Genomic DNA, 14,362 nt, shown 5'->3' with positions numbered 1-14,362 from the left:
TCAATCTCATATCGATTTTTAGCTCCTTTTTCACTCACCTAGAAGACTGAGAGAAATTCCATGGGATTGTTAAAGAAGTGTAAAATACTTTCAAGGCTGCCTATGCTTAAGAATTTCAGAGCAAAGCATCACAACGTACAGCACTTAGGCCAAATCCCAAAGGCCGTGACTGGCACAGCATGTCCCACATTAGCTCAACCACAGCTCGCTGAAATGGACTCGCCTGAGTGGAATGAAACCCTTAAGGCACCATGCACACCACGCCAGCGGCTTTATCAGACAAAGATCAATGGACAGCAGCATTCACTCTGAGCACCCAAGCTGCAAGGACAAATACAGTAACTTGGGGGGCTGTGAGAGTCATTGATAGGCTTAGGCTGTGTGTGTGTATGTCTCACCCCCCTTTAATCAGGTTTCTCAACAGCAAACACTGGGCGTCAAGTGATGCGTTTCAGGCAGTGAGGCCTTTCAGGCAGGACAAAAGGTGGAAGAAGCTGTGGGACTCAGGGCCCAGCCCTCTCATTCGGTGAATGTCTCTCAGTTTTCCAGTGGCGCTCAAAAGGCCTTTGCCCTTCCAGCTGTAAAATTGGCAGACAGGGAGCCTCTAAAATCACCTACTACTGTGAGTTCACACAAAACTACAGCATTTACTTGGAAGGAGCTAACCAGGCTGCAGCACAGGCCAAATCAGACACTGGGGAGAGACTAAAAACAACACATTTTTGCACATTTTATGTAGAGCAGTGGTAAAAGAAAAGCGTACACATTAAGGTATGGGTTATCAGTTGTGCAACAAAATAAATGTTTTCGATTAAATATAACATACCCACATTGTTATATTACTGAAAGAGTTCTTAGTTTACATCAATCTTATGACCATGTGGGAGAAAACAACTCAATATTTTATATATAAATATCTACATATCAAGCACTATCGACTGTTAATCTAAAAGAAATAGTAGTACATGCTTCTAAATGGCACTGAAAATCACACTTTTTTTATATTTTTAAGCAATTGTGTTTATGCTCTCTTTAATGGCTTATGCTCACTTTAATGCTCAAACATTGATTCTGCATGCTGATCCTCATGTTTGTCCCCCTATAAATTAGAGCGCTAAGTGAAAGAGCTGGAGGTCTGTGTTCATCATTATTGCATCACAAGCCGGTGAACTGAACAAGACGGGAGCCACAAGCCCCTCAGTAGAGAATATCATTTATTTATGAAGTGGCCCGTGACTTAAGAGGCTTGTGGATCTTATGAGGGATTTATAGTGCATAGCATCAAATGTTGATGTGCATTTAAACAAAGTAGCAGAGGTCACCATTACAGAGCTGGTTATAGTGGTTTCAGAAATCCTTCTAGGCTCTGTCTACTAGTAAGTAACACTAACTTTAAGCATAAAATCCAAACTTGAAGATGATTTTAAACTGATTGTTAAGAAGAAATTCCTTTCGATGTGCTAATGCTGAGATATTGTTCATTACCAGTTCTGATGCAAGTACAGTAATTACAGGGTCCAGATAACAACTATTTTCTGTACATAAACTAGAAATTGCCTCAAATATTATTTGGCAGTTTAACCGCTGTTAATGTCGAGTGACTTTTTTTAGCCTGTGTTGGCGACTGTGCTTCTGTCTACAGGAAACACATCACGTATGACTATGCAGACCTATTTCTTTCACATTTCAAAGAATCGTATTAGCTGAGCAACAACACTGCAAATGTTTGTTCACCTTTTTGCCATTTTTTTTATAAAATATTAAACACAAACATACCGAAGTAGCTTTTGAACCTGATAAGATGAAGAGAAATAACAGAAGGTGTATGCTAATTATAATCATAGGTAGTCTTTGCCAACCTTTGCAAATTTCTGCAATTGGCTAACGACGAGGTTACGACATGGGCACCAGGACACTTTGAAGGGAGGCAGTAAAGGATATGTGCAGTTGACATAGCTCCCGTCAGTCGCTGTCTGGCCATGTTGTTTACATGATTCATAGGACTTGCTGCTCATCACGGCCTGTGGCACTCTGTCAGGAAAAGAGAGAAAGGATTGTAACTTTGGCCCTATTGTTTAACAGCTCACAAAGACGGAGGACACAGAAATTATTCTGAAGAGCAGGAGGCACACGGTGGAAAATGACCTTTAACTGCACTTCCTTAGCTGAATCTCATCCAATTAGAGCACTGTATATTTTCCCTAATAGCAGCTGATGAGGCAGGGCGTATGAGTGAGCACGCCCGACCGGCGTTGCTATGCAGCGAGATGGCTGCTTAGCACCAGAGGAGCGCTAGGGAATAAGTGAGCAGAGAGCTTTAATTTGATAGGGTTAGAATCCTGCAGGCTCCAGGGTCGTGGGTCACCAGGAGCTCGTCTCACACTGAATATGAAGAAATCAGAAGTAAATTGCTTACATCTGCTGCCAGTGGCTGTGAAGGCTGTGATTGGCTCCCAGAGGTGTGCACTATCTAACACAAGCAGTGGATGGGGGCCTTGGCGCAAAGAAGGCTTGTAATTGGAGTAATTCTGCATTAATAGATGTTAAAAATCCTCCAAGCAGCTGGTTTGAAAAGCAATGCCTTCATGAAATGCTGCAGGATCAGGAGAAGCATTTCTTCTTCTTCTGTTCTTTTTTTTTTTTTTTTTTAATTTAAATCTTCTTTTTTAAATGTCTGCACTACAGTGCAAACCCCACAGCCATCTATAAGTGCTCTGGTTCCCCAATGAAGGCTGTGGCTGACAGGGGAGCAGATAAATAAGGTAAACAAAAGTGCCATGTGAAAATTACTATCCATCAACATTGTCCACAGACTGGAATGAAAGGAAATAGCATGTAATATTACTGTCAGTGAATAATACCATATCAGGTCAAAGCTTCAAAATGCCATATTGCGTTTTCCACTTTCCATCTATGGATTCTATACCAGCAAGCGGGTTGTTTGTCTTAAGTCTGTCATGTTTGCTGCTCAGATATTTCTCATCTATTTCCATGCTTCAGATATTTTATTATAATTTTCTCTTGTCAGTGTGACACTGTCTAGTTGTTCATGTTACTCATCACAGTCCCTACTTTGGGACTGTGTCCAACAGAAAATGGGACAGGCTGTGAATTATCACAAATGCTCTGGCAAATGACACTTCATTGGAAGGTCTTTGTCACCAATTATGTGTCTATTAAGAAACAGTCAATCAGTCAATGTGCAAATAGCTAACCCTCCAAGGGCTCAGCTATTGACAGGATGCTGTCAATAGTCCATCTGATATGATTTAGCTGTGGAAGAACTGTGTGCTCACCATAGACGCTTGACAATCCTGCTGTATGTTTGGAGGCTAACATCTACTCTTGCTGGTTTATTGACCAACAATTATTTTAATGAGCCTTTTTAATGGAAATGTATTTATTCACAGAAAGGAAGCTGAGCCGCTTGCTGTGTGCGTTTGAACCTTTTGATTACAAGGTCTTTGGTACATCAAGCATAGGTCATTTCTTTTCTTAGCAAAATAAAAGTTTCCATTTCACAGCAAGAGCTACACATTTTTGAGTTGCGTAACGCAAATGAGCCACTCTTCTCTTGTCTTGTGGCCTCCAGCATATTAAGCAGCGGCTACATCTGACTTAACCAAAACGCAAATTGGATGTCTGGCAGACTAATTTGATTTCCCAAAAACCCTGAAACTGAAACCCTGTTAGTTACCTCAAATGATGGACACTAATATTGTGTTTTCAGCATGTAACTGCAGCTCGGCATGGTGTCCCATCCCAATCAAAACAGTTGCTTCCCAAATGTTATTACATTATGTTGCCATTTTCAGATAAATGACTGTAAAACGGCTCTGCATCACCATTGATGTCCGTGCACAAACACATTAGATTTACTGGCTTACTCTGGTTTCATAGAGTCTCACTGTCTCATTTTAGTAACTTATATACTTGAGATAATGTGCTACGAAACCATTACCACGAGTGAAAAAAACCCATCTCTTAACTACATACAGTACTAGCATGGAGGTAAACATTTTTTGATCATCTAAAGCTTGAATGCAAAATCCCAGAATCCCCCTTCCCCACAACAGTCAAGCTAAGTTAATTTTCAGTGTTTCAGTGGCATCATGCTGCTCTGAAAGCTGTCGCCCGACATGCAGAAATAAGAAGAAAACAGGCATTGCTGTTTCATATGGGTGCTGCGAGATGTTGACTGCTGCTTCCAGACTCTCTTCCTGTCAAACACTGCCTGGATTGTCAGTTAGAAAATTATAAAATGAATGACAATTCTGTGGCAATACCCAGTCAGCTGGTTGCAATAGTATTCACATTTAGACACAGCCTGATGGATAATCAAACATGAAGCGAAACACGGCCGCAGAGCACACGCTAATACACTCATGCCTCGCATAGTTATTCCTTGCCATACAATGCATTTGATTTGCCTCAGCTATTGCCATTAGGTAGATAAGTGCATCTTTTCAATTTCCCCCCAGGCACACTGGAGACTCTTTATGTTCAGGATAGATCAGACTGGCAGTGAGAGAGCTAAGGACCTGATAGTCCTCAACTATCCACCATAATTACCATGACAGACTCACTTAAGCATCTCCTCCATCTAGCACTGTTACCGGCACAGATCTCAGAATTCTTGTTGTGCATAATGGTCATAAACCTCCAGGAAAAAAAAGCGAGAGGTTATTGAATCTACAGCTTGGAGCTAATAAGAAAAAGTATCACAGGAACAGGTGGACTGCATATATTCCATCGGGGTGTTGTTTAAAGACTGACAGGGATCAGATTAATTAGTTACAGATTGTATAAGGAGTCAAGCATGTTGTCTTTTTTTTTTCACTTGCTGCTAGCACATAAGCAGATTTTAGAAATGTCACCAGCTGAGAAACTAACTTGAAAATAAACCCATTAGCAAAATCACCATTCTTAGGAGAATTTCAAAAAATTATCTTTGCTCATCTTTATTTTTAAATCCAATTTTCCTCATCAAGAAGAAGATTCAAATGGTGTGATTGCTTTGATTTCCCCCTCTCTCTCTCCCATGCTCCTTTTTTAGGCACATTTGAATAATAATTCCTTGTTTCTGATTCTGATTTGTGAGGAGGGCAGAATAAACAGATAATCATTAAAAGCAGAGTAGTCTTCTGCTCATAAATCAGTTGTGGGTATTCCAGCTGAGGTAGCTCAATAAGATTCCCTTAAACATTGGCCCATGGTAATGGGAATATCTGAGGGTCAATCGGGGTTAGGCAGTCTTCCTCAACAGGAAATGAGCTTTTGGTGGGCTGTGTTCCCAAGGTAATGAGCAATGTGTATGTGTTTAATCTTAGCTAATATTGTTATAATAACTGGATAAATTATTAAAAACAATCAAATGGTAACATTCTAAAGACCACCAGTAGAATTTGATTTTGTTGGGTTAATATACTGCTTTTAACGGTGCGGTGGAGCTTGGTTTTAAGGCATTTTAACTGTCTAAGTTCCTTTTTTAAGTGTGAATTTGATAAACCTTGGACTTGTTGGGATAGACGATGACACTAGCTGTAAACTACATTTTATGTGGTCAAACTGCCCCTAGCAGAAGTCCTCTTTATCTTCATGTATGCATCCTCTTTAACTCTTTGCACATAGTGCAATCATTTCGCTCCCACCAGTGAGCCAACGAATTTTGGTTCCTTTCATCTCCTGTAAAGTCATTATTGCCTCGAATCTGCAGTAGTGATGGGTGCATGAAATTCATCTCCTGATATGCAAATGGATTCATGAATGCTCCATATTGTATACCCACATGCATCTGGCATGATTGGGCAATGTGGGACAAATAGCCCTTAGCCAAGGCATTTTCCTACTCAGCAAAAGCTAATGTTAAGGTTGGACTCATGTTCACAATTACCATGATAAAGGTGAGCAGGCAGGGGAAGAATAAATTGTGGAAAGAGAAACTCCTGTGCCCTATACGAACACAATACATACTTAGTCCTGAAATCACAGAACAAATGCATCAAATAAATACTTTATTCATGTGGAGCTAATTTCACCCCTCCATTTTGATCACGTCATTCCCCCTGGAAAATTGCAATTAAGTTTGGAGAGATAAAACATGCCAACTACTCTGCATTTCAAGGCTTGATTGGCCTATCAGCTAGTCAGTATGCTGCCATGGTTTTCATCACTGTTAATTGATCCTTTCTTTAATTAATCTGGAAAGGAAAGCCCATATCTCTATCCTGTCTGATCGTCCCCTCTGTCTGTCATAACACAATAAAGGCCCTATCCTACTGCTAGTAACTCTGCCTTAGCTTCTCCCTCTGGCTCTCGGCCAAATGGACTATTTATGGTGCACCTATCTAACGACAAGCCTGCTGTATGGAGTTCAATGGCTGGGTTCATTAACAGTGCTTTACCCGGCTACGTCTAATTTGCATGCAGTGACACCTTGCTTTTAATATAGATGTGAAGGTTAGTGGTAGGCCACGCCACTTTCTCAACTACCAATAGCCTAAATGTTGTTCTTCCATCTCCTCGTACCCCCACTGTGGCTAACACAGCCACATTTTCCTTCTCATTCAATTATACTCTAATCTTTTCTTGGCATGCTTTGTTCCTTTGCTTGCGTTTGTCACATATGTTACCATGCATTATGTTAGCATAGCCAACTGTCAGATCAAATTAAAATGTAGACATTGGTTTTTTTGTTGTTGTTTTTTATTTCAGCAAAGTGTTTAATAATCACAACATTATCCTATAATTTGAAATAATACAGGTAAGATCAAATATTACTTTATTTTTTTAAATCTGTGTTTTAAAGTCATGCTACAAACTTGCCTAAGAGGTCTTTGTTTGGGGTGCATGGGTGTGATCTTCATTCAGGAGGATACCTCAAGACTTTTTGGAAAAAATGTACTTTCTTTGTCCAAAGTCTTTGCCCTCTCTTTTGTGTATTTTAACAGTTGGCCTGTGATTCTGACAGCTCTACCTGCTGTAATGGGTGCCTCTAGGAAGTGTGAAACAAGGTCTTAACACTTGGCTTTTCACTATGAATGTGTGGTTCTTTCTGTGCTCACAGTTAAAGTTACAATTGGACCATAAAGCGTTTTTCCCCAACAGACTGTAAAGAAATGGATGGGAGGCAGCTGAGAAATGAACATGTGAGTATCTGTTTCTGTCTAATTAAATCCACAGAACAGCCTCAAGCCTTCCTCTGCCAAGACTGGATTCAAACAACTTGAGGATACTGTAGCTGCCTTCTGTGGTAGCACACTGCCACCTATTGTTCGAGGGACTCCTCTCTGCCTCTGAAACCTTTGTCTGGCTCCTCTCTTGATTGCTGAAAAGACAAGTTAGGTGGTAACAGATAACTGATGATAGTGACATCAGTCATCTGCCAGCATAAAACACTCTTTTAAGATCACATATCTCTTTTGAAGGCTTCTTTATTACTATTTGTACAACACATAGACTACCTCTAATGGCACAAATCATCAGAGCAGGAGAGTAATGCAACCCCAGCTCTTATGTGTTATCATTGTGAAATGTGTTTTCTTAGTGTGGGATTCTGCAGAGGCCCATTTGTTGTTGTTGCTCTCGAGAACAAAGCAAAAGAAGAAGTGGCAGCTGGAGGAGCAATTTTTGTCCATCAAGGGCTATTGAGAGTTCAATTATTTATCTTGTGAAGTGTTCCAAGGATGTGGTCAGCTCATCAGGGTTATAATGCACGGAGTGAGAGGACATGTGCATGGAGCATAGGGAGAAGGATGTTGTTGTAGTCTGAAAAAAGTCAGCTAAAGCTTGTTTCCAGATACCAGCACTCCCACGCTCTCCGCAGCTAATGAGGAAGTCTTTAGAAATGGACATTGTTCGTATCTCCTCTGGTGAGGAGGACAAAACACTTCATGTCAAACACCTGACAAACTTAACCTGACAATAACCAGCGGGGACTGCAAAGAATTAATTCATTTGTTGTTTAATAATATTTCTTTACTGAAGTGCACAAAGTAAAACGCCATGTCAAACTATCTGGTTGCACACTGTTGAGACTCTGGAGGTCCCAGTGACATTCAAAATGAAAGAGAAATATGTTGCCCAAACAGGATTATGAGACCAAAGAGGGACTATGTTTGCGAGTTCTCCTTGCGAAAAGCAGAAGAAGATTTTAGTATTAAAAATAGAAACTATTTATATTTAAAATATCTTTATTAAGTATCACTCAGCTGCCAGTGATGGGAAGTCTTTTAATTTCTAAACTGGATCTATAGAGAGACCTCTATTTTCTTTACAGTTCCCACCAGTGTACCAAGTGTGTTATTCAAATATAAACAGTGGATATGAAATATATATGACAATTAAACCACATGTAACATTTTTCTAGTCTTATCAACCACTATATGTCATGTTTACCCGCACATTCCTGGAGGAATTTCACTATCAAAGACACACCAGTGACACACATGAGGACAGTTTTAGGGGTTTGGTATGTTCCCCGAGGATACATGTGGACTGGAAGAGCTCAAGATCCAATCAGAATCTTCTGGTTAGTGGAAGACCAGCTCTAATTCTTGAACCATATTGTATGCATTACTATACAACAGGAAAATAAGCATATTTCATTGAACTGTCTTGCATAATTTTCTAGTTTTGACAAAACTTTGGCTGGACAATGAAGATAGAGCACAGCAGGAAAAAAATCCTGCTAGCAGCCCCTTACGGGCCATCTGCCTGACGCATTACTATAGGAGACAATAGTGTTTTAAAACCAGCCAACAAATATTTCCCTTCACTGGAAAGCAGGGCTTTGGTCCTGCTTAACCCAAGGTAAGCAGAGTGGCAGGGGAAGTGCTGTACTGATTAGAGGAAAATTTATCATCTGCATTTTAAGCCAAGAAGCCTTGGGCCATAATTTTTCTAGCAAGGATACATAACAACTGTTAATGCAGAGCATGGCAGCAGAAAATGCATTACATACATAAACAACATGAAAGTCCCAGATGACATCATGGATTGTTTTTGGGTCCATATTCCTGCATAGCAGGTAGAAAATATGTAGTATGCACTATAGAAATATCTACAATATTTAAATACAGAACACAGCAGATCTTCAGAATATTGGGATCTTTTTTGACCATTTTTGTGAAATATCAGAGATTAAGTGGTAACTTAAAAAAAATCTGAATGTAACTTGAATACATTTGAATGAAGACAACGCAGAAGTGTGATCCAGTCAATCTCAAGCAGCTGTTAAAACTGTGCCTGAAGAGAGATCCATCACCAGTTTATTCAAAAAAATGAGCCGCTTTCAGAATTCCTGCTAATGTCCATCCATTTCTCCTAGTCAAATGGACTCTGGAGAAGTGACTGATTTTACACCGAACTCAATAATCCACAGCCTGTGCAGTGCAAGCAGTGGAGTTCCACTGTGCGCATGTTAACACCATTAAATCACCTCAAATGTCTGCATGATTCAATTTTTTTCACAGTGTCCGACAACCGAATTGAATTTCTCCAAAGTGGCTGTCCATTTCCTGCCTGTGTGACGAGTGGCTATCGTTGCCAGGGATTTCAGAACCATTCTCCCATTTGCTTAACTTCCAGATCACATTTTGAGCAAAGTGCGCAGCTACCCATTTTCCAAAAATAAAAATGAACTGGAAAAAAAAAAGTTAAATGAGAATGAGACAAACATACAGTTTATAGAAAGTGATTTTAAATTCGGTGAGGTTTTGTTTCTTTTATTTCTAATCAACTGCATGTGGTTATGTGACAGAGATAGGGTTCTTTCTTTGTTTTTGTGCGTGTGTGTGTGTGTAAATCTGTATCCACAAAAAAACCATATTCACTGTCTAAATTTTGGAATTGCAGCCAGATGAGGCCCTGGCCTTGTACAAGCCTGTCACTGGCACTCTATAGCACAGCGGCTCTTAGTGGCCGTGACTCCATGACCTGCTTTCCCGTTCATCATGAATAGCTGCTGGCACCTCTCTCCAGCCTGTCTACTAGATGAGGAGCAAGTTTAAAGAGATACACCATTTTTTCAGTACCATTACATTTTTGCCTTGATTATGTTATTATACTATATGCTGTGTCCACACGGTTCTGCACAGTTTGACAATGCCCTCCGGGTCAGGTATAAGAATAACAAAAAGTAGTCTCCTTCTGTGTTCCTCAAGACTGTTTGTACTACTCTCCATGCAAATGCTCAGCTGCAAGAAGCGCAGAGAAAGTTCAGAAGCATCGTTGAGCATTTACGAAGAACTGACTCAGTTTGGCGTTCTCTGTTAATGGATAAAACCTCTGAAAACAAAAGACATCGTTTATTTCCAATTGGGTTTATGAAGGCTCAAAACTTTCTCGCCAAAGATTTGAATTCTGCTATAACAGTTTTCCCTTAAAAATATGAGACGTCTAATCAACTCTAAGACAAAAAACCATTTCTTTGTGAGTGCAGCTGTAGATGGGCTGAGGAAGACAATGTTCACGTGGGCTGGGGAACACTGATTCCCTCTGACAGACTGGGCCTGTTTGCTACCTGCTTAATCCCCAGCATTTTAAAACGGTGTTTGGAATAAACGGACTAAAGGGAATAGAGTACCTAAGAGCTCAAGAAATTGAGAGCTCCACAGGCTTGATTGGCAGGTCTTGTCAGCGAGTCTCTTCCAGTAAGAGGCACCTGCCTCTGCTCTAGTGGGATCCCTGCCTCCAAAGTGAAGCGCAAAGGCATTGTCTTAATTATTCCCCAACCCCACGCCCCCACACCAGCGCATCTCAACAAGAAGGAGGGAAAAAAAACACAATTAACGGTAAGCATTTAGGGGAGAGAGATTATTTACTGGGGCCCATCCAGTGGAGGCAGACGCTCAGTGGTCCTGAGAGACAAACATGTCCATCAGCCTGGGGAAGCCTTGCAATCCAATTAAAGTAGAAGTCTTTCAGGCGGTCAGTGCTAGCTGATGGTGTTCATCATCCACCGGTGACATTGCTTGAATAATTTCTCATTTTAGTCCCTTACTAGCAAAACATTTCTTTTTTGGAATAATAACTGCAAAATATTCAACAACATGAGATGTTTGTATGAAGAACAGAAGACCAACCCGCAGCAGAGAAACACAGAAATCACGCTTGCTTATTCATAAAGTGTTGTTCAAGTAGTGATCTTTGGAGCCCAACACAATGGAGTCAATAGGAAGATCATTAGCCATCTATATGGAAAAATTTATAAGTGTTAGTGGATTGAACAAGGGAATTCTTATGGAGACAACAATAGGAATGCAAGCATGTGACGGCAGGAAGATTCCTGTGTGCACTATGTGGACTTTACTACAGTCGCCCAGGCTGAGGAAAAAAAGGAAAGGAGGAAAAAAAGATTGCTGCAATTCAAAGAGCATGACTTTACTTGGAGAGGCAAACCAAATGAGAGTCTGGGCCTTGGGTCCGTGGGTCAGCTAGCAGGTGGGAATGAGGTGAACCAGAGCGGGGGGAAAAACAGGATGGCAGAGTGGGGACGTCACATCTGGGCTGAATTAGGAAAGTAATACGGCGGGCCCAGGAAAGTGTTTGAGGATCTGGCAGATCTCCTTTCCCTAAGAACAGCAGGTTAGTATGTCAGCAGGGAGTCCAGATGAGAACGATTAGAGGTGGCCTTTGAGGAGCAGGTGCCTCTTCTACCTCTGCTGCTTAGCACTGAATGCACGGTCATTAATCTTACATTGTCATAAGGCATTTAAGCAGATGATACTTTATGAGCTTGTCAAATTCCGCCTTGTATGTGGTTTGTTTTAAATGCATAATTTCTTATGCATGGACCATTATGGAGCAGCACTCGGTTACATTCAACAAGCACTGGAATTAAAGCTAGAATCTTCTGCTGCAGTGTAATGGAAGAAAGAAGAAAACAGGGCATCTTAATCATTGTAAGTGGATTACCTCACCTAACATTACATCATAGCTGATTTGGTGAACAAATTATTTGACAATATCGCAATTTAAAATCAAGTGGCTTGCAGCTTCACTACTGCATGACCAGTTGCTGCCAACTGCTGTATTAAAATGGAGATACAGCCACTGGCAAAATCCTGTAAGAAGCCAAGAGTAACAACAGTGTCTCCTTAATAGTCTCATAATTTCCCCTATGGCTCTATCATGCTCACTGTCTCACTCTGCTCCGCTACCCCGCCTTGCTTTGTATACCAGGGACAGACACATTTGAGAATTGATTCAGCGCTACATTAAGTAATCTAGTAATCATTTACAGCAATAGTTTTGGGGTTTTCTTTGAGAAACAGAAGCATATTAAACAGGCATTGGTGTCACTACGAGGAGAATGGAGCGGTTTCCGTGCAATGTGAGTGCTATCTGACTCGGACGGCCCGCGTTGGGGTTTTTGCTCTCCTTTACGACCTCAAGCTGTACAGTGAAGTGGAAGAGCGTCTTTTTCATGGTACAATTTCCACCCCATTTCTTTGCATTTCATTGTTATCCCTATCTCCAAAACAATTCAGTCATGCGGCTCTATGCAAAAGAGCAAAGCATGCATCTGCTCACAGAACAAGTGGAAAGAGAGCAGCTGTGGACACAGACCGCAGCATGAGAACTACAGTGTAGCTGTGTTTGTCAACATGAAAGGCTCGAGACCAAAAAAAAACCCCCAACCTGTTTTACAGTTTTACATCAGCAGAGAAACATTTTGTTATTCGTTTTATGATTGTGGGCATTTTTGGTACATTCAGGCTCGCTTGAGCATTGAGATGGTGATGTAAGTAGTGATGCTGGGGAGCCGGATTAGCAGGTTGTCATACTTTGCCGTTTTTGTTAGTTTTTGTTTAAAAGGGATTTCAAAACGCGGCTTTCTGTAGTGCTCATGAAACCTGAAGTGCTTTAATAGGAGTTCTGTGGTCTGTAGCTGTGAGCGATCTGAAACATGGACAAAGACGGGGAGATGGAAGAGAAATCTAAGCCAGAGGCAGTCTAGTTTGAACAGCTATACAGACTCGCCTCAAGTGCACCGGGCAGATTTTGGGGTGTAAAAGAATGAAAGCGGTAATTCTCACCTGGCGCTGGTTTTTGTTATAGAAACAAAAAGGTTGCTTTTTTTTTTCTTTGCAGAAAATTTAAGAAAGTTTTTGTTATTCTACTGGAAGCACTTGTTAGCAAAATCGAACAATAACAATGAACAATTATGAATGAACAGTACTTTCAACTGTAATTGAAATTGTGTAATGCCCTTCAAAATGACAATTCCAGTTGTTGTTGTTCAGGACATTTTTAAAGGAAGAAAAACAAATTTTTGAAAACCACTTTTTCATCCGCTTCAACTAGTGCCTGAGTGAAGTGCTGTCTTCTCCCCTCGCATAGGTTTCAGATGGAGGTGTGGGTGGTTGCAGATCAGTAATGATTTACAAATAATAAGTGGTGGAATGAACAAATCAATAAATCAGTAGATCTCTGGATATTTGTGAGGCAACCTTATTTTTTATATTTATCTGGGTCTTTTATTTGTTTTCAGCTCTCCAAGGCAGGAGCAGGAATCCCAAATTATCCAGGGGGTTAGGGGGCGCAGTGCCCCTGAGCCCCGAGCCCCATAGCAGAGGTAACGTATTCAATGGCCTGGGGCGAGTGGAGGAGAGGAGCGGCCCTGCTGCATACTGATGGCAGGGAGAGAAGCCAGTAATTGGAGCTGCAGAGGAGAGGGGAGAGGGGGGCAAGCACTGGGAGATGATGGCTTTGTTTTCTCTCTTCCTGTCTGTGCTGCTCAAACTCCTCCTCCCAGGCCTCGCTCTCCCTCACACTCACTAAGTAGAGATATGGAGAAATTGAATAGAGATACTTGCTAATTGGTCTCTTGCTGCTTGCTTAAAGGACCATAGACATTCTTTTTCATTTGCCTATTGAAACTAATAAACTACATCTGTCCGTGTGTCTCTGTGTGTGCGCCTGCGTATGTGCGTGCGTGTGTGCAGTTATTCAAGGATTACATGAAGCGCTGTGTTGTTCTAACAGGGAGGAAAAGAGGAAAATGTGAGGCATTGCTAATACAGTAGATTTAAAAATGGTTGTTATTGTTATTAAGACTGAAAGGAGAAGCCGTGCTCACCAAAATGAAAAAGAAATCTCAGACTAACCTATTTGTAATACCCTATCAAAGCTTGACGAGTTCATTTACTGCTTTATTTCACTCCACTGCCGTAGAACATATGCACTGCGTTCATGAAAGCCAATTTAAACCCTGTGCTGCCTGATATGATGTAAATTGGTAAATACTATCCTAATCAGAGCACATCACAGTTAATTAAGAAAATTACTTTGACAAACGGTTTGAGACTGGTGTAGGAGCTCAAGCCAATCAGGCTCATTCCTTATGGTGGTGCTCCCT

General features: G+C 41.0%; 1 long non-coding RNA gene across 1 annotated transcript in view; it reads left to right on the top strand.

The window, feature by feature from the left end:
- Positions 1–13,900, top strand: part of LOC146704534 (uncharacterized) — a 50,303-nt gene extending 36,403 nt beyond the window's left edge. The window contains exon 3 of the long non-coding RNA XR_014921664.1: positions 13,496–13,900. This is a non-coding gene — a long non-coding RNA (uncharacterized LOC146704534). The remainder of the gene's footprint in view (positions 1–13,495) is intronic.
- Positions 13,901–14,362: the final 462 nt, after the last annotated feature.

This window comes from Copadichromis virginalis, linkage group LG7, assembly GCF_057382275.1.
Source record: "Copadichromis virginalis isolate Kocher_CV1m ecotype Utaka linkage group LG7, C_Virginalis_male_GT1.1, whole genome shotgun sequence".
Taxonomy (NCBI): domain Eukaryota; kingdom Metazoa; phylum Chordata; class Actinopteri; order Cichliformes; family Cichlidae; genus Copadichromis; species Copadichromis virginalis.
Note: the sequence above shows the minus strand (reverse complement) of the source record. Positions and strands in the feature narration are given on the sequence as shown.